Source organism: Panulirus ornatus, chromosome 48 (assembly GCF_036320965.1).
Source record: "Panulirus ornatus isolate Po-2019 chromosome 48, ASM3632096v1, whole genome shotgun sequence".
NCBI classification, from domain to species: domain Eukaryota; kingdom Metazoa; phylum Arthropoda; class Malacostraca; order Decapoda; family Palinuridae; genus Panulirus; species Panulirus ornatus.
Window position 1 is genome coordinate 30,121,678 of NC_092271.1, and position 24,667 is coordinate 30,146,344.

At 46.4% G+C, this 24,667-nt stretch overlaps 2 protein-coding genes across 6 annotated transcripts in view; both read right to left on the reverse strand.

Moving 5' to 3' along the window:
- Positions 1-11,852, reverse strand: part of LOC139763941 (uncharacterized) — a 108,100-nt gene extending 96,248 nt beyond the window's left edge. Inside the window, exon 1 of the mRNA XM_071690423.1 lies at positions 11,748-11,852. The gene's annotated coding sequence lies outside the window, so the exon portion shown is untranslated. The remainder of the gene's footprint in view (positions 1-11,747) is intronic.
- Positions 1-24,667, reverse strand: part of milt (trafficking kinesin-binding protein milt) — a 249,712-nt gene that overhangs the window by 150,503 nt on the left and 74,542 nt on the right. The window lies entirely within an intron of this gene.

Genomic DNA, 24,667 nt, shown 5'->3' on the forward strand with positions numbered 1-24,667 from the left:
ACACACACACACACACACACACACACACACACACATGCACACACATATAAATATATACATATTCATATGAGTCCAGGGGGAAAGTGAAACACGATAAGATCCCAAGTGCACTTTCGTGTAATAATCACATCAGGGGAGACACAAGAGAGAAATATAAGTCAGTTGATATACATCGAAGAGACGAAGCTAGGACGGACAATCACATGTTTACCAAACGGCGTCCCAGCACCGTCTCTTCGATGTACATCAACCGACCTACATTTCTCTCCCGCGTCTCTCCCGATGATGTGAACTATCACACGAAAGTGCACCTTGGAGCCCATCGCGTTTCACCCTCCCCGCGGACTCACAGGAATATATATATATATATATATATATATATATATATATATATATATATATATATTTTTTTTTTTTTTTTTTTTTTGCTTTGTCGCTGTCTCCCGCGTTTGCGAGGTAGCGCAAGGAAACAGACGAAAGAAATGGCCCAACCCACCCCCATACACATGTATATACATACGTCCACACACGCAAATATACATACCTACACAGCTTTCCATGGTTTACCCCAGACGCTTCACATGCCCTGATTCAATCCACTGACAGCACGTCAACCCCGGTATACCACATCGATCCAATTCATTCTATTCCTTGCCCTCCTTTCACCCTCCTGCATGTTCAGGCCCCGATCACACAAAATCTTTTTCACTCCATCTTTCCACCTCCAATCTGGTCTCCCACTTCTCGTTCCCTCCACCTCCGACACATATATCCTCTTGGTCAATCTTTCCTCACTCATTCTCTCCATGTGCCCAAACCATTTCAAAACACCCTCTTCTGCTCTCTCAACCACGCTCTTTTTATTTCCACACATCTCTCTTATCCTTACGTTACTTACTCGATCAAACCACCTCACACCACACATTGTCCTCAAACATCTCATTTCCAGCACATCCATCCTCCTGCGCACAACTCTATCCACAGCCCACGCCTCGCAACCATACAACATTGTTAGAACCACTATTCCTTCAAACATACCCATTTTTGCTTTCCGAGATAATGTTCTCGACTTCCACACATTCTTCAAGGCTCCCAGGATTTTCGTCCCCTCCCCCACCCTATGATCTACTTCCGCTTCCATGGTTCCATCCGCTGCCAGATCCACTCCCAGATATCTAAAACACTTTACTTCCTCCAGTTTTTCTCCATTCAAACTTACCTCCCAATTGACTTGACCCTCAACCCTACTGTACCTAATAACCTTGCTCTTATTCACATTTACTCTTAACTTTCTTCTTTCACACACTTTACCAAACTCAGTCACCAGCTTCTGCAGTTTCTCACATGAATCAGCCACCAGCGCTGTATCATCAGCGAACAACAACTGACTCACTTCCCAAGCTCTCTCATCCACAACAGACTTCATACTTGCCCCTCTTTCCAAAACTCTTGCATTCACCTCCCTAACAACCCCATCCATAAACAAATTAAACAACCATGGAGACATCACACACCCCTGCCGCAAACCTACATTCACTGAGAACCAATCACTTTCCTCTCTTCCTACACGTACACATGCCTTACATCCTCGATAAAAACTTTTCACTGCTTCTAACAACTTGCCTCCCACACCATATATTCTTAATACCTTCCACAGAGCATCTCTATCAACTCTATCATATGCCTTCTCCAGATCCATAAATGCTACATACAAATCCATTTGCCTTTCTAAATATTTCTCACATACATTCTTCAAAGCAAACACCTGATCCACACATCCTCTACCACTTCTGAAACCACACTGCTCTTCCCCAATCTGATGCTCTGTACATGCCTTCACCCTCTCAATCAATACCCTCCCATATAATTTACCAGGAATACTCAACAACCTTATACCTCTGTAATTTGAGCACTCACTCTTATCCCCTTTGCCTTTGTACAATGGCACTATGCACGCATTCCGCCAATCCTCAGGCACCTCACCATGAGTCATACATACATTAAATAACCTTACCAACCAGTCAATAATACAGTCACCCCCTTTTTTTAATAAATTCCACTGCAATACCATCCAAACCATATATATACATATATATATATATATATATATATATATATATATATATATATATATATATATATATATTTTTTTTTTTTTTTTTTTTTTTCATACTATTCGCCATTTCCCGCGATAGCGAGGTAGCGTTAAGAACAGAGGACTGGGCCTTTGAGGGAATACCCTCACCTGGCCCCCTTCTCTGTTCCTTCTTTTGGAAAATTAAAATAAAAAAATGAGAGGGGAGGATTTCCGGCCCCCCGCTCCCTTCCCTTTTAGTCGCCTTCTACGACACGCAGGGAATACGTGGGAAGTATTCTTTCTCCCCTATCCCCAGGGATAATATATATATATATATATATATATATATATATATATATATATATATATATATATATATATATATATATATATATATATATATATATCGTAGTGCCCCTCGACAGTATGGACTCGAATCCGGGACTTTTGTGGCTAAGTTTGAGAATGATAACCACCCGACTATGACTGCCCAAGAGGAAGATGGCAGATTGACCTCCCTTTTGTGTTCATGCTACTCTAAGGTTAAATTGTATTTGAATATTTACGGCGCAGGTCAGAGAAACAAAGAAACCGAGTTTTTGTTCTTAAATCTAAGGAGATTACTACTTCCTCGTAGGAGTTGCTATACAGGTTCAAGTTAAGAGAAGAAATTTGTTCAGTATGAGAGAAAAAAAATGAGGTACGAAAATGAATTCAAGTATGTGGAAACGATGGTTTCTGGGGTTAGCAGTCAAGTCAAAACCGCTTTTCAAAAGTCTTGAACAACCTCCTAATGTGTCCTAGACAATATATGCTCTTACCGAAATCAATATTGTATCAAATACTAAACGCATAGTCGAAAGAAATCTCGCCTACAATAGAAAATGTATATATTTCAACACAAGCAAAATATTTATACTCCCGTAACTCATTCAATTTCTATTTCATTGTATTTTCCGATATTATTATGTGAAACAGATTCTTGTTCCTCCCAAATATCATCTGTCATTATTCATCATCTGTCATTATTCATCATCTGTCATTATTCATCCTTCTGATCATGTCATTCATGTTTTCATTACTTGCATGGAACATGGACATCATATCTTCATGCGACTGACTAGATCCTTATACAGGCAACAACAGTTGCTGACGTCTACGTCCCTGTTATCCTCGGCAAACACCTCATCGTCCCAGGAAACAAATCATAAGAATATAAGACATCAGTGATGCAGAAGCCATAGTATGTATGTGTGGCATCTGCTTGTGATCCCGCTAAGCTGGTGCCCATAATACCGTGAGTGTGGGAGGGTAAAGCTGGCAGACGAGGAAGCCCTAGTACTGTGAACCTCACGCCAGCGGCACCACCATAAACGCTCATCAGATTCCAGTTACACAGCAGCACCACCACAACTTACAAACTGGATCCTTGTCACACTTCTTACTGACGGTAGAAGTGTCCTGGTACAGCTATGGTCAGCTGGCACAGTGTGTTGACGGACCAATTATATGGCATCATCACAAACCCGTCTCCCCCTCCACCACAAACCCGTCTCCTCCTCCATCACAAACATTACCGCTGATCCAATACTAACTGGCTAATAATCCGCCCAAACCCAGACATGGTACTTATAGGATCTTATTCCCGCATGTCACGCCCTCATTCCCCGAGATATGGGTAACTGATAAAAGAGTTCCTCCTGGACTTCTTGGTTAATACCATACTAGATGGCCTAAGAGTTCCCAGCGAGGGGAGCCAGTGCTCACCACACCTGCTACACCGCCTCATCCAATGGTGTCATCCAGAGAGGGAACCTCTGCGTCAAGAAGTCTGGCCCTGACAAATGGTGGAGTGTGCGACCTAACCTGACACTTGTACGTACACTCGCGGGGCCCAGCTCTTGTACATTCTCTTTAACATACAACTTATTGTTTGTAGACTGTAATGATCATGTCTATCTTCATCTTATTCCATACAACCACAACTCTTGTACTATAAAAGTAATTCTTCACGTGTTTATTACAAAATTTCTTGCTAAATTTCATGTTAAATCCTCCGGTTGCTTAGTCCTTACATTTCTGGAGGAATGTCTGCCCTTAACGTCATCACTTTGTTTAAAAAGCTTAAAAGTTGTGATCAGGTTCCCTCAGGTCACTTCCAACTCTTCTCTTTTCCAAGGTTGGCAAATGTAAGGCCTCTAAGTCTTTCCTGTAACACAATTCTCTTAATTGCAGTGTCTGTATGAGAGAGAGAGAGAGAGAGAGAGAGAGAGAGAGAGAGAGAGAGAGAGAGAGAGAGAGAGAGAGAGAGAGAGAGAGAGAGAGAGAGAGAACCACTCACAGACCGACTGGGAACGATCCTCACCAGCTGACACACCCAAAGCTGCCTAACCTGGCCGCACCCACCTGCACCACCTACCACACCCACTTGCATCACGTATCACAGCCACCTGCACAACCCACCACCTCCACCTCCACCATCTACCACACCTACATGCACAACCCACCTGCAACACCTACCACACTCACCTGCATCACCCACCTGCACCACCTACCACACCCATCTGCATCACCTACCACATCCTGCGTTATAAAGATGTTTACTAACATTTTCTGTAAGATTTTGGAGGGTTACTTGGTACACAGCGCTGGCCAGGCGGAGGCGGGGCGTGGGGTGTGGTTCCCGGGCAGCGTGAAGAACAGTGTGGTATGTACGCAGACACACGGGTCCTTCATCATATATACATACCTGGCTATATTGTGCATTGTCCTGGCGCCAGAGAGGCAGCCAAGCAGGGGATCTTCCTGCACATACATAGACATACTCTCCTGCTCTCTGGCCTTCTTGTCTCCGTTACTCACTCTCCTCCACCAAGTGTAACGCTCATCTTCCAGAAAGGTCACAATATCGATCGACTTCACCGGTCCCTTGTGCCCATCATTGATGACATCATCATCATGATTAGGTCCATTAACGAGATTAAAATTGCATCACACTAGCCCCTAGCGTGAGTGCCTCCAACACCACACACTCTCCTCCACTCCCACACACTAGCCCCTAGCGTGAGTACCTCCAACGCCACACACTCTCCTCCACTCCCACCCACTTATCGACTTACGGTAATCAACAAAAAGTTCACCATCAGAGAATAAAGGTTGGTGTAACACTAGAGTGTGGACAATAGACGAGCAGACATAGCGAGGACTGTGTATGGTAATGATGACGACAGTAAGGTAATGATGACGACAGTAAGGTAATGATGACGACAGTAAGGTAATGATGACGACAGTAAGGTAATGATGACGACAGTAAGGTAATGATGACGACAGTAAGGTAATGATGACGACGGTAAGGTAATCATGACTGTAAGGTAATGATGACGACAGTAAGGTAATGATGACGACAGTAAGGTAATGATGACGACAGTAAGGTAATGATGACGACGGTAAGGTAATGATGACTGTAAGGTAATGATGACGACATTAAGGTAATGATGACGACAGTAAGGTAATGACTATCAGGACATGATCACAGCAGCAGGCACACTGCACAAAACGTCAGTATATATATATATATATATATATATATATATATATATATATATATATATATATATATATATATATATATATACTGTGCACAGCTGGCCGGCCGATACAAGCAGGTACAGCTATAAGAACACAAACTGTACAGATGGGTATTCTATGTGAGTATTAGACATGCGTACAAAAAGACATTTTTGCAAGAAACATCATTATAAATTGCTACATCAGAATACAGATGGGTGGAGATTGGAATATATGAACACAACACAGAACAAAGACGGATGTACAGGGTATATGCAGAACACAATGCAGGTAATGCAACATATACGGTATAACAATAGGTGTATGTACGGTACAAGTGGATGTTGTATGTGACACACTGTATAACCCATCACACACATGAATATAAACATCCAATGGTTCACGTGAAGCCAAGTCTATCCAGCTCATTCCACGGTAAAGACAATCGATGTTTGCAGTGTATCATGTGATGTAGTTCTCATGAGATCGACCCGTAGAGGAGCAAGATGCCAGTGGCAAAGACACCTGCACTCAGGACATTATTTGCTAGAAATGGACAGAAAAGCAGTTGGGGTGGGGGTAGGGGAGGAAATGGAGGAAGAGAGTTCCTGTGTGTGACAGATGAACGTGGATTTATAATGACAGGATTTGGAGGAAGCTTATGACAGCGAGCGGCGTGCACCACCTTCATAACATGACATTCTTCCTTATCTTCATACTGTAAGGTTAAACAACAGGATCATCACTCCGCTATGTCGGCGGGTTCGTCGCCTTCCGCAGGCCGAGGCACACGCCTCATGGCAGGGTAAGCAGTCAGACACACATGGCAGACCTGGGGCTTAACACAGATTGACACTATATGCATGAGCAGCTTCTTATTTTATTGAGACAAATACACCAGATACATCCTCACAAAGCCCACACCACATCTGCTCACACAACTTTCCTCTAATCCTAGACAAAGTGAAAGGTATGGCAGCAGCTGCTTCAGTCGACAATAACGTCTTGGTGTAAGGACTACAACACTCGGTATAGTGTTTGTGAAGTTAATATGACCGTCACCCGGAGGAGCAGAACCTCACACCACACATCAGTCACGTCCTCCTCCAGCCAGACACGTCATTGACAACGGACCGGCCAGGTAGGCACACGACCTATATTCCTCCGGCTTTAGCAGACCACACAACTCACAAACACACGAAAAACTTCATCTTTCCAATTCTAGGACAGCTAGATGATAAGAACATTATGATGCATTCCACCAACACAGTAAGTGCCCGAAGAAGTGAATCGTTCGAAGATTCTACTTTTCTTGGTTTGTCTTGAGTTGTGTCACGATAAGGAGGATATGACCGAGAGATCAACAAATGCAGAAAATCTCTTGGCAATACAGACATAACCGATGGTAACATTAACTAATCAGAACTGGAGCAACACTCGATACAGAACTTGTCTCAGCTTCCAGGAACTTCAGTGTGAGTATTTGTCAGGTTAACAAAACTGCTGTGAGTGCCTTTCTAGACCACGAATGCTTGTAAAAATATATCTCTCTACTATGAGTGTGAAGCTCCTTTACGATCATGATAAATAATGGAGGAGCCAGGATGTCTTGTCCGTCTGATGTTTATGTGAGGCACTGGTCGAGGGACGCTGCTGCCACAAGTCGCCTCACACCTACTCAACTGAAGGTGAAATTTCGGAAATTAATCGTATTGTCAGACTCGAGGTGGTAATACTCACTCAAGGGACACCCCAACACCCCACCAGGGATGAGGGACTCCCCCACACCCCACCAGGGATGAGGGACACCCCCACACCCCACCAGGGAGGAGGGACTCCCCCACACCCCACCAGGGAGGAGGGACTCCCCCACACCCCACCAAGGAAGAGGGACTCCCCCACACCCCACCAGGGATGAGGGACACCCCCACACCCCACCAGGGAGGAGGGACTCCCCCACACCCCACCAGGGATGAGGGACACCCCCACACCCCACCAGGGATGAGGGACTCCCCCACACCCCACCAGGGAGGAGGGACTCCCCCACACCCCACCAGGGATGAGGGACTCCCCCACACCCCACCAGGGATGAGGGACTCCCCCACACCCCACCAGGGATGAGGGACTCCCCCACACCCCACCAGGGATGAGGGACTCCCCCACACCCCACCAGGGATGAGGGACACCCCCACACCCCACCAGGGAGGAGGGACTCCCCCACACCCCACCAGGGAGGAGGGACTCCCCCACACCCCACCAGGGAGGAGGGACACCCCCACACCCCACCAGGGATGAGGGACTCCCCCACACCCCACCAGGGATGAGGGACTCCCCCACACCCCACCAGGGATGAGGGACTCCCCCACACCCCACCAGGGATGAGGGACTCCCCCACACCCCACCAGGGATGAGGGACTCCCCCACACCCCACCAGGGATGAGGGACTCCCCCACACCCCACCAGGGAGGAGGGACTCCCCCACACCCCACCAGGGATGAGGGACTCCCCCACACCCCACCAGGGATGAGGGACTCCCCCACACCCCACCAGGGAGGAGGGACTCCCCCACACCCCACCAGGGATGAGGGACTCCCCCACACCCCACCAGGGATGAGGGACTCCCCCACACCCCACCAGGGATGAGGGACTCCCCCACACCCCACCAGGGATGAGGGACACCCCCACACCCCACCAGGGATGAGGGACTCCCCCACACCCCACCAGGGATGAGGGACTCCCCCACACCCCACCAGGGATGAGGGACTCCCCCACACCCCACCAGGGATGAGGGACTCCCCCACACCCCACCAGGGATGAGGGACACCCCCACACCCCACCAGGGATGAGGGACTCCCCCACACCCCACCAGGGAGGAGGGACTCCCCCACACCCCACCAGGGAGGAGGGACTCCCCCACACCCCACCAAGGACGATGGACCCCGACAATCCACCAGGGAGGATGATTCCCCACAATCCACTATAGAGGATAGACGCCCACCACCCACTAAGGAGGATGAACCTCTACAACCCACCAGGGTGGATGAACCTCCACGACCCAGCAGGGTGGATGAACCTCCACGACCCACCAGGGTGGATGAACCTCCACGACCCAGCAGGGTGGATGAACCTCCACGACCCACCAGGGTGGATGAACCTCCACGACCCAGCAGGGTGGATGAACCTCCACGACCCAGCAGGGTGGATGACCCTCCACGACCCAGCAGGGTGGATGACCCTCCACAACCCAGCAGGGTGGATGACCCTCCACAACCCAGCAGGGTGGATGACCCTCCACGACCCAGCAGGCAGCAAGGATAGCAGAACGTGCAGTAGTCTATGCCTCTCACCAAACACGACAGTTCACACTGAGCAGCCGTCTTTCTGATGCTGGAGATCGTTACATCTCTCTTTATTATGATCTTCACAGTCAGTCTCGCAATAATTTACGTTTTTAACGTGACTGGCTTTTAGGATAAACGATTAATCTTGATTATTATTATGACTGATGATAATTCATCAAAGAAAGTATGTTTATACAAAATGAACGGTGCTCTGTCACCAAAACTTTGTTCACAATGCAGTGGTCATGCCATTCCCACACACTTCATCAAGTCTGCTTCTTAGCAGTAATTCAAGTGATGCATTCATCACACCACATGATGAATTACATCCGGACTAACAACGTGTTTGCACCACAGATCACAACCGTTCACAGTAGACTAACCATGTCTACGTACCACAGAACATGATCACAAGTGTACACAGTGCGGTCGTAGGTGGGTGCGACATTGTCGGCCGTAACATGCAGTTCATCCCACGAGTGTAAACATACACACACACACGTACATCTAAGCTGCAACTGTTATAAGCGTAGTGATGAAGGCGAGCAGTGACGTCACCGACGTTGTCTCCCCTAACCACACAGTACACATGACTTCACTATGACTCACCCCTTGCAACACTTCCCCTGGTGCTCCAGCCTACACACATATCGTTACCCACAACGACCACAAATCTCCCACGAAATAGAAGTCAACATTTTACCAAGATTCATACGGAAACAAAATGTAATACGATACACAGCACTGACAAACCGTGTCAAGCGGTGGATCAACACAGCCTGGCCAACATAGCGCCAGGCTGTGGGTCCAACACAGCCTGGCTAACGTAGAGCCAGGCTGTGGGTCCAACACAGCCTGGTCAACACTGTGTTGGATGAGCCTCGCGGATGACGGATGTACTGAAGAGACGAACGTGACGTCCTCCCACACCCTGGGATGACTGCCTCATCCTGACCATCCTCCCCAGCCCAGCCACAACCATCCTCCCCAGCCCAGCCACAACCATCCTCCCCAGCCCAGCCACAACCATCCTCCCCAGCCCAGCCACAACCATCCTCCCCAGCCCAGCCACAACCATCCTCCCCAGCCCAGCCACAACCATCCTCCCCAGCCCAGCCAGAACCATCCTCCCCAGCCCAGCCAGAACCACCCTCCCCAGCCCAGCCAGAACCACCCTCCACAACCCAGCCACAACCATCCTCCCCAGCCCAGCCACAACCATCCTCCCCAGCCCAGCCAGAACCACCCTCCCCAGCCCAGCCACAACCATCCTCCCCAGCCCAGCCAGAACCACCCTCCCCAGCCCAGGCACAACCATCCTCCCCAGCCCAGGCACAACCATCCTCCCCAGCCCAGGCACAACCACCCTCCCCAGCCCAGCCACAACCATCCTCCCCAGCCCAGGCACAACCACCCTCCCCAGCCCAGGCACAACCACCCTCCCCAGCCCAGGCACAACCACCCTCCCCAGCCCAGGCACAACCATCCTCCCCAGCCCAGCCAGAACCACCCTCCACAACCCAGCCACAACCATCCTCCCCAGCCCAGCCACAACCATCCTCCCCAGCCCAGCCAGAACCACCCTCCACAACCCAGCCACAACCATCCTCCCCAGCCCAGCCACAACCATCCTCCCCAGCCCAGCCAGAACCACCCTCCACAACCCAGCCACAACCATCCTCCCCAGCCCAGCCAGTCATATTCTCACGTCTTTTGTTCGTCAAAATATAACACCAACTCTCTCCTTCCCTGGTTCCGTTTTCTCCAACTAAAATTGCTAAGAATCTGGAACATTGACCACAGTGGGTAACGAATCTTTTACCGTCACATCAACCAGGCAGGATCAACATCCAGCGTCACATCAACCAGGCAGGATCAACATCCAGCGTCACATCAACCAGGCAGGATCAACATCCAGCGTCGCATCGAACTGGCAGGATATGGTACGGTGAGACAACATTGACGTTACCAGATCACATAATCAGTGTACACTTCCCGACGGACGTTCAAGCCACGTATAAACATTGTGATGGAAGGAGAAACTAGCGAGGTATAAGGCGCGGCAGGTAGAGCGATGTGCACGTCACTCCTCACCATATGAGCCGGTGGGCACTTCCACTGTCGTGGCCAACATACATGTTAGTCGGCCCTCCCTCGGCAGGGACGGCCCTCGCACCACGCTGCCTGGCCTTCCCTCGGTAGAGACGGGCCTCAAACCATGCTGGCTGGCTTTCCCCACCCTCAGCTATTTCCGTTTACACGTTATTTTAAGATGGCTGGTGTGTATAGTTCACAGCCAGGCAAGAAGGGGACGAACTGACAGCTGACACTGAGGTGGTCCGACGCTACCAACAACGTAGGAGGAGGAAGGCCAGGGCAGCAGCTGACTCTGACAGCCTGGCAGGGGCGGGCAGCTTGTACAGGAGGAGGGTTAGTGAAAACACGCGGGGGGGGGGGGGGGGGGTAAACAGGGTGGGGTTACGTAGCAAGGCAGGAAACCACAAGGTTTGGTTGTCTCTGGAGTTTCCAAAGCATTACTCCTATAACTTTAGTCACACGACAATATATATACATATATATATATATATATATATATATATATATATATATATATATATATATATATATATATAACAAACCCAAACTCAAGATGTGTTGTGATGCTTTTCTATTTGTTCAAACATTAACAATGCATTCCAAAATCATACGTTTTCTACACCACTGAACCGTACACCATCCACTATTCATAACTTTGAACCAACCTAATGTCACAGAATATCTGGTGTCTTATTAAGGCCCCCGGGGCGGTACGGAGGGCCCGGCACACTCACACTGGCTCGACTACAACTGTCAACGACTCCAACACAACTACAACAGTCCCGGATCATACCCCAGCATGAGCTTCTCCGTTTTCTTTAATGCAAGTCTTTTCCAATATGGCAACACTTCATGATATTGGATCATCTGCCATTTTCTGATAGGTCAAATTAAGTGTGACTTTTATGAGATTTTAATTATATAAACTCACGAAAAATTACAGCTAAGAGAAAAAGGAAAAACCTGAGCGCTTCAGCATGCACCCTGGGCCATGCTATGACGGCCTTGTTGTGGGTGGGGGGAGCAGAGTGGGTCGGGTTAGGTGCAAAAACCTTCGGATGAGGACGTGTGTATGTATGTGTCCGTCGCTCAACGGATACAAGAAATCACATAAGAATGATATCAACACTGGCCTCTGTCTGGGCCAAGTAGTGTCATTAAAACTTATGGATAAAGAAAACTGATTTTGTTACTCAATTGCCATAACTCATGCATTTTAAGGATGCCAAGGTTGACTTGAACACACTTTTCAAAGATAATGATTATCATCTCTGCAGACAAACTATGTAATAATCATAGATTTGCGAAGTGCTTAACTCGTTACAGTTCTGAGAGAAAATGTTCACACTCACAGTAAAGTGAAGGATTTTCGTGTAATTAATAACAACTCGGGTAGTGTGTGTGTGTGTGTGTGTGTGTGTGTGGGGAGGTTCTCCCTTCCTAGAGATCACTTTGCCGGACTGAGGGCGATTCACGTCTCCCTCCCCCCCCCCCCCCTTCAGTCCCTCTCAGCCCAGCTCTCTCGTGCCGTCTTGACACACATCACATTTCTTTGTCGATAATTTCAATATAAAGGAACTGTAAACCCTGACGTTACGGATACCGTGACCAGTGATGGCTAGGTCGTGTGTTCCTGCAGCAGGCAGGGGCGTGGTAACGTCTCCTGTAAGGTGGTTAAGGCAGCAGCACTGCTCGAGCACAGACACTCACTCACATGTCACCTGAGCGATTACTCTGGCTGACGGCAAGTGCGTTGGGCAAGTTAGGCCCACACTTGATGCATCTCACGTTACGATGCGTCACACCTGAGGCAAGGCAAGAAATTCCATAGACACCGTGCGGTCCAGCGACCAAGGGGCTGTGGAAACTATGCGTGGGGCAGTTCATCGGAGCTTGGGGGCCCGGGGGGGGGGGGGGGAGCTAACATAACATGAAGTCATACGGCATGACGCGCCATGAGCCTCATCCTGGGTTCTCCCGCGACCACTAAGGCTGAACATGACAACTGAACGTCAGGGCTTGGTCTGGGGCGGGGTAGTGGAGGGCCGCAAGGATGGCGTGAGCCGTGGGAGGGCTTGGTCTGGGGCGGGGTAGTGGAGGGCCGCAAGGGTGGCGTGGGTGGCAGGAAACACAATCATAAGTTCACCAGGAAGGATGTGACGGAACGCTTCTGGCTGTGTGATGCTAGCACTCGGTGCCGATGCCACTACCCTGCCCAGCCCTGCCACTACCCCTGCCCTGCCCTACCTGCAGTTCCTGTGCCCTACTACCACCTCTGCTCTGCCCTGCCCTGATAACGCCACCAATTTCTTATCGTGACACCACCCAAGCCCCGCCCTGTCATCATCAGCCCGCCAGGCACAGCTGGCCGTGATCCTAAGACACGCGGCCTGTCACTCCTGCCGGAGGAGACCGTAGTGACAAATTCTTTATCTTTGTATATCATTAAAATATCAATTGTTTTAAAATAAAATCCTCGATCGTCAGCCAGGCACTGAGAGAGGCCTGCAGCCTCACACCAAGGTCACCAGCGGAGCGTGAGGCCAGTCAGCAGTGCCGCCAGACCAAGGGCAGTATCGTTGTCATCCGTCCCTCTTATCATGTATACAACATCCAGGGTGTGGATACCTCGTACAGACCACACCAGTCTGGATGTGGTCCTGGCATTTCTTTATGTTTACTTCAATTGTTCCTGTTGATTAAGTCTTCAAAGAAATGTCACTTGGAAGATACAAAACATCAGTGTCTATATATATATATATATATATATATATATATATATATATATATATATATATATATATATATATATATATATATTTGAAAATAAACTGAGAAACACACCTTAACAGGCTGGACAGGGAGGGGGTGATACAGTGGCCCATTTTCACAACCTTCTATAACTCTACCAAGGAAGATGTCACGTGACCTGCACCACGCTCTTAGGACCAGAAAATCTCATCTCTGGAGATTACAATGTCTGTCTCAGAGAGCGACTTGTCTACGGTGGTTCTGCGTACCACCTACACAGGGATGGCCCGACCCATCACGCATTCCTCTTCAATTCTTGGCTAAAAAATCCTACAGCAGGAGGACAACTGTCACCAGGTTCATGAAGCAATACCACCTGTTCACTCACGAGGAAATTAAGGACCGGAAATAAGAGCTGTGATCTGCACACCTTCGTGAGTTACCAGACCCAAGCTTCCGCAAGGGCTGAGTTCCTGGTGTCACTCCAGGCGACCATAATAAAAGACTCTCAGCCACCAAGACGCATCCCTTAATTATAAGCTCCCGGAACTCCAGAGGAGGGACTTGGTTCAGTCTTCAATCAAAGTAAGCGTTGTGTACCGATCAGGACGGTGGTGGAAGGGTAACAAATGTTGGCACTCAGTACCATACTGGGTTGGACCGTCACCTGCTGAGGGTGTGGACCTCTCCACCTGGCTACTGATGATGCAGGATAAATGGTCACACAATCTGGACCACAAACTTTATCTGCAAAAATACCTTTCAAAGGTACACTGCATTCCAATCAATCAACTGGATATTACAGAGATTTCATAACTGGGGTTAATGAGACGACACTGCTTCTGTATCATCTTGACCAATAACAGTTTAATAAGCTGATCTGACCTGCAACTTCTTACGAAAGTCACTTTACTTCCTACAAAAATAGTATGGCCACAGAGAAATATATACAACATTTATTAAGAGTACAGCTGATAATACCGGACATCGGAAGCCAGTTATGGCAAAGGAACTCCAGGATGGTCACTTTTCAAAATGAATATAGAAAGCAGATCTTGAAGATAAACACGAATCAACAGACTTTACAGAGAACAGGACATGGTCAAAATAAGAAAACAATGCTGCTTCTGAGCAAAACTCTTACGTTCAGATATTCCAAGGAAAGTACATACATCTCATCCTGTGTTTTGATATCTCACTAATAGTGACTATAGGTGAACTATATACAAAGGTTATCATCATCTGTCCCATGCGGATAAACTCAGGGAAATTACAAGCGGTAAAAAAGTAGACCAACACAGGTCTAGTGTCTTTCATCATGACGTAATCTTCTCAAACCCGTGACCCACATGCACACACACACACAGACACACACACACACACACACACACACACACACACACACACACACACACACTGATAAGATATTCTCAGTCATGGCAGGCATCAAGGAAATCTTATCTCAAACAGTTTTTTCTTTTTATCTTGAGTTTCATACTGAACACCTTGTTGGGTATGTGGGGCGTAAGGTTCATGTACGTCTTTACAATTCTTTCTATGTTTCATGAGAAACTTCTTCGACGAGGTGAGCGCATCAGCTATCACGAATGTTAAGCAATCTAAGAATATATAGACCAACTTCTCATGTTTCACAGATAAGACGCCAAGTGGAACAACTCGACGTTTCATCTATGTTTCAGGTGAGCCAGAATACCAAGTAGACTCAAGGATACTAACGAGCGGCCTCGACCATGAGGCATCACTGGACGTTCATGGTAGCGTTACTTGGAGGGACACACGTACGTGGCCTCACTGCCACTGAACAAGATTTTATTAGTCACAGTGACAGCTGGTAACAGTGGCTCTGATAGCTGGCTATCTCACCACTCTGCAGAGCTAACAAGATGAGGATAGTATCACCCACTCTAGAAATATGGCATCCTCTCCCTGGGTGGGTCCAGGGATCAATAAAGACAAGATCTTGGGACGAAGTACAAGACACGTTTACATCTGATACTGGTCAGGTTCGACTGATCCCTGACATGAAGATCAAAACTCTGACATACACAAGTGTGAGTGTAACGCTACACTTCACAAGCTCAGACGTCTCCTGAACTACCAGGAGGAGCAGCACACTTGAGTTCTTGAAGGTACTCACCACACATGTGAAGATGTCTGAGAACCAGGACTTCTGAGGCAGGAAACAGGTCACGTAGGACGTGATATTGTTTAAGAATCAGTTTTTAAGGCAGCACTGTGTGTGTGTGTGTGTGTGTGTGTGTGTGTGATACACAACAACATATTCTTACCTTGCCACCGCCACTTCTACACTGCCTCGGACACCACATCAGTCGTTACACTTACCTGAAAAAAAGGAAACGCATATATTATTGACACAAATCTTGGAATATAATATAACCTTACAAATGATAAAAGTTAGGAAAGCAAAAATAATAATCTATACCAGTCTCGCAGAGAAAAACATCTCAAGAATTTCTGATTTCCTTATGAATATTGTTATCAAGAAGACAAACTGATGACGGATAAATTCAACCGTTGGTAAAGAGACACTGGCAACCCTCGAGCACGAGGAAACAAGCAGCAACCTCAGGTAAGAACATCTTACGTATTTCACCTACGTTTCACTTCAATGAAATATTCCTTATAATGAATATATATATATATATATATATATATATATATATATATATATATATATATATATATATATATATACATATATATGTATATATATTTTTTTTTCTTTTTTTTTTTGCTTTGTCGCTGTCTCCCGCGTTTGCGAGGTAGCGCAAGGAAACAGACGAAAGAAATGGCCCAACCCACCCCCATACACATGTATATACATACACGTCCACACACGCAAATATACATACCTACACAGCTTTCCATGGTTTACCCCAGACGCTTCACATGCCCTGATTCAATCCACTGACAGCACGTCAACCCCGGTATACCACATCGATCCAATTCACTCTATTCCTTGCCCTCCTTTCACCCTCCTGCATGTTCAGGCCCCGATCACTCAAAATCTTTTTCACTCCATCTTTCCACCTCCAATTTGGTCTCCCACTTCTCCTCGTTCCCTCCACCTCCCGACACATATATCCTCTTGGTCAATCTTTCCCCGCTCATTCTCTCCATGTGACCAAACCATTTCAAAACACCCTCTTCTGCTCTCTCAACCACACTCTTTTTATTTCCACACATCTCTCTCACCCTTACATTACTTACTCGATCAAACCACCTCACACCACATATTGTCCTCAAACATCTCATTTCCAGCACATCCACCCTCCTGCGCACAACTCTATCCACAGCCCACGCCTCGCAACCATACAACATTGTTGGAACCACTATTCCTTCAAACATACCCATTTTTGCTTTCCGAGATAATGTTCTCGACTTCCAAACATTCTTCAAGGCTACCAGAATTTTCGCCCCCTCCCTCACCCTATGATTCACTTCCGCTTCCATGGTTCCATCCGCTGCCAGATCCACTCCCAAATATCTAAAACACTTCACTTCCTCCAGTTTTTCTCCATTCAAACTTACCTCCCAATTGACTTGACCCTCAACCCTACTGTACCTAATAACCTTGCTCTTATTCACATTTACTCTTAACTTTCTTCTTTCACACACTACCAAACTCAGTCACCAGCTTCTGCAGTTTCTTACATGAATCAGCCACCAGCGCTGTATCATCAGCGAACAACAACTGACTCACTTCCCAAGCTCTCTCATCCACAACAGACTGCATACTTGCCCCTCTTTCCAAAATTCTTGCATTCACCTCCCTAACAACCCCATCCATAAACAAATTAAACAACCATGGAGACATCACACACCCCTGCCGCAAACCTACACTCACTGAGAACCAATCACTTTCCTCTCTTCCTACACGAACACATGCCTTACATCTTCGATAAAAACTTTTCACTGCTTCTAACAACTTACCTCCCACACCATATATTCTTAAAACCTTCCACAGAGCATCTCTATCAACTCTATCATATGCCTTCTCCAGATCCATAAATGCTACATACAAATCCATTTGTTTTTCTAAGTATTTCTCACATACATTCTTCAAAGCAAACACCTGATCCACACATCCTCTACCACTTCTGAAACCACACTGCTCTTCCCCAATCTGATGCTCTGTACACGTCTTCACCCTCTCAATCAATACCCTCCCATATATATATATATATATATATATATATATATATATATATATATATATATATATATATATATATTTTTTTTTTTTTTCAAACTATTCGCCATTTCCCGCGTTAGCGAGGTAGCGTTAAGAACAGAGAACTGGGCCACTGAGGGAATATCCTCACCTGGCCCCCTTCTCTGTTCCTTCTTTTGGATAATTAAAAAAAATTTTTTTACCATATATATATATATATATATATATATATATATATATATATATATATATATATATCTTTTTCTTTCTTTCAAACTATTCGCCATTTCCCGCATTAGCGAGGTAGCGTTAAGAACAGAGGACTGGGCTTTGAGGGAATATCCTCACCTGGCCCCCTTCTCTGAACCTTCTTTTGGAAAATTAAAAAAATATATATATATATATATATATATATATATATATATATATATATATATATATATATATATATATATATATATATATATAATCACACTAAGTGAACTAAACTAACATATAGCTTCAAAATGTACTGAATTCATTTCACAATTTAGATAGATTCCGAGAACGGGTCTTGCCTGGACAGGCCTAAGTGGGTCAAGATAGGTGTGTGGTGAGGGTAATTCATATTTTATTCCATTAAGTTCGCTCTTGTTGGTAATCAAGTGATCTACGAATTATTGGCTCTTTATCTTAAGAGGAAACAAACGGTTCCGTTCACGATAACTAACATATCTCCCACTAAAAGCACGTCTCCTGATGCAAGGTTAACTATATCACACACACAGTCAGGAAACTTGAAATATCAAAAGGATTTGGTTGAATAAGAAAGGATAGGATAACAGAAAACTACGTCGAGAAGAAATAAACAGTCGGGGGAACAGCGATGAAAAAGGAGTGGAAGGAACAGAATGAAGATACAAGATGCAAACGTCCAGAGGATGGAGGCAATTGCTCATGAATGTGGCCGTGACTGGCGGGAGGCAGCCAGGATGTCCCGCTGAGGTCTGTCCTCAGGTCGGCCATCACTCCCACAGGAGCAATTAGTCAACCCTTCAGGCGTGACTCTCAGCTAATACGACGAGATGCAGGATGTCGTGATGGTCGCCTTCTAGCACTGTGATCGCCAGCCATCCCAGTTTGCCTGTCGTCAGGTTCCAAGCCTCTACATTCTGGCTGTACCATGGATGATACACAGTCGTTCACTCTTCTCAGCTGAGTAATTACTTCCTGATCTTTCGAAACTGATTTACATCCCCCCACTTTCTCACTAATTTAATTCTCACTCTCTAGTTGTGGTGATGTAATCAAATAGGCTTTTCTTTCTTGAGGATATCTAACTTCCTCTGGAACTTACTGTAGTTGTAACATACCCCACACGTACACAGCTCATCTTCATTCTACTATCACAGAAATCTGACGATCATTTTTGCATTCTTATTAAGTAAGTGGGGAGCTACGTGTCATCAGGAGCCATGATGACATGGGGAGGGAACCGGAAGGAAATTCAATAACCAAAGTTCACATTCAAATCTTTTTTGATATGCATAATCATAGTCATTGTGTAGAATGACCATGACAGTGTACGTTCAGGCTTCCTTAAGACCACACAGTCTGGTTGATCATGTGTCACTTGTCTGGTGTATCTGCCACCTACCTACATGTTCTTGACCTAATCAGAATGTTACATCATTTCTAAGAATTGTTTACCGTGGTTTTAAATTTTGTTTTCATCAACCTCTATGTCCATAGTGGAATCTGATTGAATGAATTAATTCAAATTAATAATTCAAAACGATAGCGGGGAAAATAACGGACGGTACTTCATTCATTATCGAGAAATTACGAAACTGGTTTTGTAGAGAAATATTACTACCCTCAGTGATTGCTTGCGGGGTCAGTAACACTGTGTTTCATACATTAACTTGACTAAGATAAAGAATAAGATAAAACCAGATAAAAATGTGCGACTGATAGATAATAAAATTTGCATTATGTATAACCATCTTCATTTACAGGAAAAGTGTTATCCCATAAACATAAAAACAATACATTAACTAAGTTAGGCATCAAAACATTTTCTCTTTAGCATTAAATATAGAAAACGATATTCAATACGAACTCCTTGTGGGTGACTTGGGTAAACCACACCTAGTGCTTTCTGAGGACGAATAAAATTACGGATAATGATATAATAATTATGGTCATTACCGTCATTCAAAATCTAAACTAATAATAAAAAAACAGTTAGAAGGAGATGATGGACTTATAAGAAGCACACGGGGATGTTCTTTGGACTGATGTGAAGGTAACTGAGAGCCAGTACAAGACCAACAGTAGATGGCGGGCGGCCCAACATAACTGTCATACATACATGGTCACCATAAACTCTTTCTTGACACTAGCTGGTCACCAGTACCAGGTTCAGAGGTGATGAGTACAGGCTTTTTCTTGCTGACATGAATGGCAGGTCGGTGCTGGTGATCCTAGACTCAGAAGTGAGGTTGAAGTGAGGGTGGAGGACTGCAGGGATGGTCCCAGAGTGGAGCAAGGGTGGGGGACTGCATCGAGGGTCCTGCAGAGGATCTAAGGTGAGGGGGCTGCAGGGAGGGTCCCATAGAGAAGCAAGGGTGGGAGGCTGCAGGGAGGGTCCCGGAGAGGAGCAAGAGTGGGGGGCTGCAGGGGAGGGTGCAGCTGATGCTGTGGAGGTGGTACATGTGTGACGTAGCGTCGCAATGAAAACATTGTAAGATCAACGCCCACCAAGTGACCACATCTTCCTGACACAGACGAACTGTATGATAATATCTTAACCTCATTAAGCAGCATCGTACGACCTCTGGCTGTCATGATATGGCCTGACTTGACCCTCAAAGGTCAAGATTCAAACAATCATATCCAGAAATCATACTATCGTCCTTAATGGTCATACCATCGTGATATAGAGTCGTAAGTATATGCTCATAGGTCGTATAGTCATGCTCAGGGGTCGTATGGTCATACTCATTGAGGTAACCATAAAGTTCAAGTACAGAGGTGAAGAACGAGCGTGGCAGACAGGACCACAGGTAAGATGGCACTGTGTACACAACCAACAACCCAAACAATTATAATCATCTACTTTTGTCACAAATCCAGAACATATCTTGACGAATGACACGTTAAAAGGAGAAAAAGCGATGACAAAAATACACCATCACAAAACATACATAAATAAGAATGAAAACAAACTTGTACATGAAAAACTCAAACACATACAAGGACAAACACAAACACTTACAGGGAAAAACACAAACAAATACAGGGAAAACAATCACAATCAAACATATGGAAACGCCGGCCGGCAGTGGCTCACTCTGGACGGCAGTGATTCATGCTGGCCGACAGTGGCTCACTCTGGACGACAGTGACTCATGCTGGCCGACAGTGGCTCACTCTGGACTACAGTGACTCATGCTGGCCGACAGTGGCTCACTCTGGACGGCAGTGACTCATGCTGGCCGACAGTGACTCAGACTGGCCGGCAGAAGGACGTCACAAGAGTCAGGATGGCAAGACAGTAACATCGTACGAGACATCCTGCAGGTGAAGGTAACAAGGGAGGTGGACACAGTCAAAGGTCGAGGACAATAAGAAGGAAACAGTTGTCAAATAAAAACCCGCAGACCAGAGGCTACAGATCACATCAGGACCACGTCTGACATGGAGTAGCCAACACTGAAACATTATTATAGGAAGGCAAAAACAAGAAACACATCAGGTAACGACAGTAACAAAAGAAATGTACATGAAAAAGGAAGAAATATATATCCGATAAGAGAGAGAGAGAGAGAGAGAGAGAGAGAGAGAGAGAGAGAGAGAGAGAGAGAGAGAGAGAGAGAGAGAGAGAGAGAGAGAGAGAGAGAGAGAGAGAGAGAGAGAGAGAGAGAGAGAGAGAGAGAGAGAGAGAGAGAGAGAGAGAGAGAGTTACTAAGAGACTTCGAATGTCACGTCGGAGATAGGATGACTGCAAATAACATGTTACGGCAGTGTGGGATACAATGTAACGTGTTACGGCAGTGTGGGATACAATGTAACGTGTTACGGCAGTGTGGGATACAATGTAACTCGTCCAGCTGACGTTCTCACCCCGACCCTCATAACTGCGTCCTGCTCCTCTGGAACTGCGTCCGTGAGTGGTCAGTCAGTCAGTCAGGGTGTATGTGTGCCGGAGGTGTTGTGACCTGATGTGTGCACGACACATGGTGTCAGTCTTGTGACCTGATGTGTGCACGACACATGGTGTCAGTCTTGTGACCTGATGTGTGCACGACACATGGTGTCAGTCTTGTGACCTGATGTGTGCACGACACATGGTGTCAGTCTTGTGACCTGATGTGTGCACGACACATGGTGTCAGCCCCATGTGATCACATCAAGTGTGGTCGTCCATGTATCAACAATCTGAAACTCACGACTTTATAATGATGAGATATAAGACCCTCCAACCACGACAGCTCACGATCCTCCGACCACGACCCTCCAACCACGACAGCTCACGATCCTCCAACCACGATCCTCCAACCATGACAGCTCACGATCCTCCAACCACGACCCTCCAACCACGACAGCTCACGATCCTCCAACCACGACCCTCCAACCACGACAGCTCACGATCCTCCAACCACGATCCTCCAACCATGACAGCTCACGATCCTCCAACCACGACAGCTCATGACACTCCAACCATGACAGCTCATGCCCCCCCCCCCCCCACCAAATGAAACCCACTAGTCTAATTTACGTGAATTAGGATGGTGAAGGCCTGAGCGCTGGGTGACCTGGCCCAGCAGGCAGCAGCTGGGCCAGGTCCAACATGACAAGTGATGACAACAGTTTTACTACAAGACGTCACTGACACTTACACCACACACACCACACTTACACCACACACCACACTTACACCACACACACCACACTTACACCACACACCACACTTACACCACACTTACACCACACACACCACACTTACACCACACACACTACACTTACACCACACACACCACACTTGCACCACACACACCACACTTACACCACACACACTACAATTACACCACACTTACACCACACACACCACAATTACACCACACACACCACACTTACACCACACACACTACAATTACACCACACTTACACCACACACACCACACTTACACCACACCACTTACACCACACTTACACCACACCACTTACACCACACTTACACCATACACCACACTTACACCACACACACCACACTTACACCACACACCACACTTACACCACACACACTACACTTACACCACACACACCACACTTACACCACACACACCACACTTACACCACACACACCAAAATTACACCACACACACCACACTTATACCACACTTACACCACACACACCACACACACCACACTTACACCACACACACCACAATTACACCACACACACCACAATTACGCTACACATCACAATTGCACCACACACACCACAATTACACACACACACCACACACACCACACTTACACCACACACACCACAATTACACCACACACCACACTTACACCACACACACTACAATTACACCACACTCACACCACACACACCACAATTACACCACACACACCACACTTACATCACACACACTACAATTACACCACACTTACACCACACACCACTATTACAACACACACACCAGAATTACACCACACACAGCCCACACACACTACACTTACACCACACCACTTACACCACACTTACACCACAATTACACCACACACACCACACTTACACCATACACCACACTTACACCACACACACCACACTTACACCACACACACCACACTTACACCACACACACTACACTTACACCACACACACCACACTTACACCACACACACCACACTTACACCACCCACACCAAAATTACACCACACACACCACACTTATACCACACTTACACCACACACACCACACACACCACACTTACACCACACACACCACAATTACACCACACACACCACAATTACGCTACACATCACAATTGCACCACACACACCACAATTACACCACACACACACACACACCACACTTACACCACACACACCACAATTACACCACACACCACACTTACACCACACACACTACAATTACACCACACTTACACCACACACACCACAATTACACCACACACACCACACTTACATCACACACACTACAATTACACCACACTTACACCACACACCACTATTACAACACACACACCAGAATTACACCACACACACCAAAATTACACCAAACACACCACAACTACACCACACACACCACAATTACACCACACACACCACACTTACACCACACACACAACAATTACACCACACACACCACACTTACACCACACACACCACACTTACACCACACACACCACAATTACACCACACACACCACAATTACACCACACACACCACAATTACACCACACACACACAACAGTTACAATACACTTACACCATACACACCACAATTACACTACACACACCACACTTACACCACACACACCACACACACCACAATTACACCACACACTACAATTACACCACACTTACACCACACACACCACAC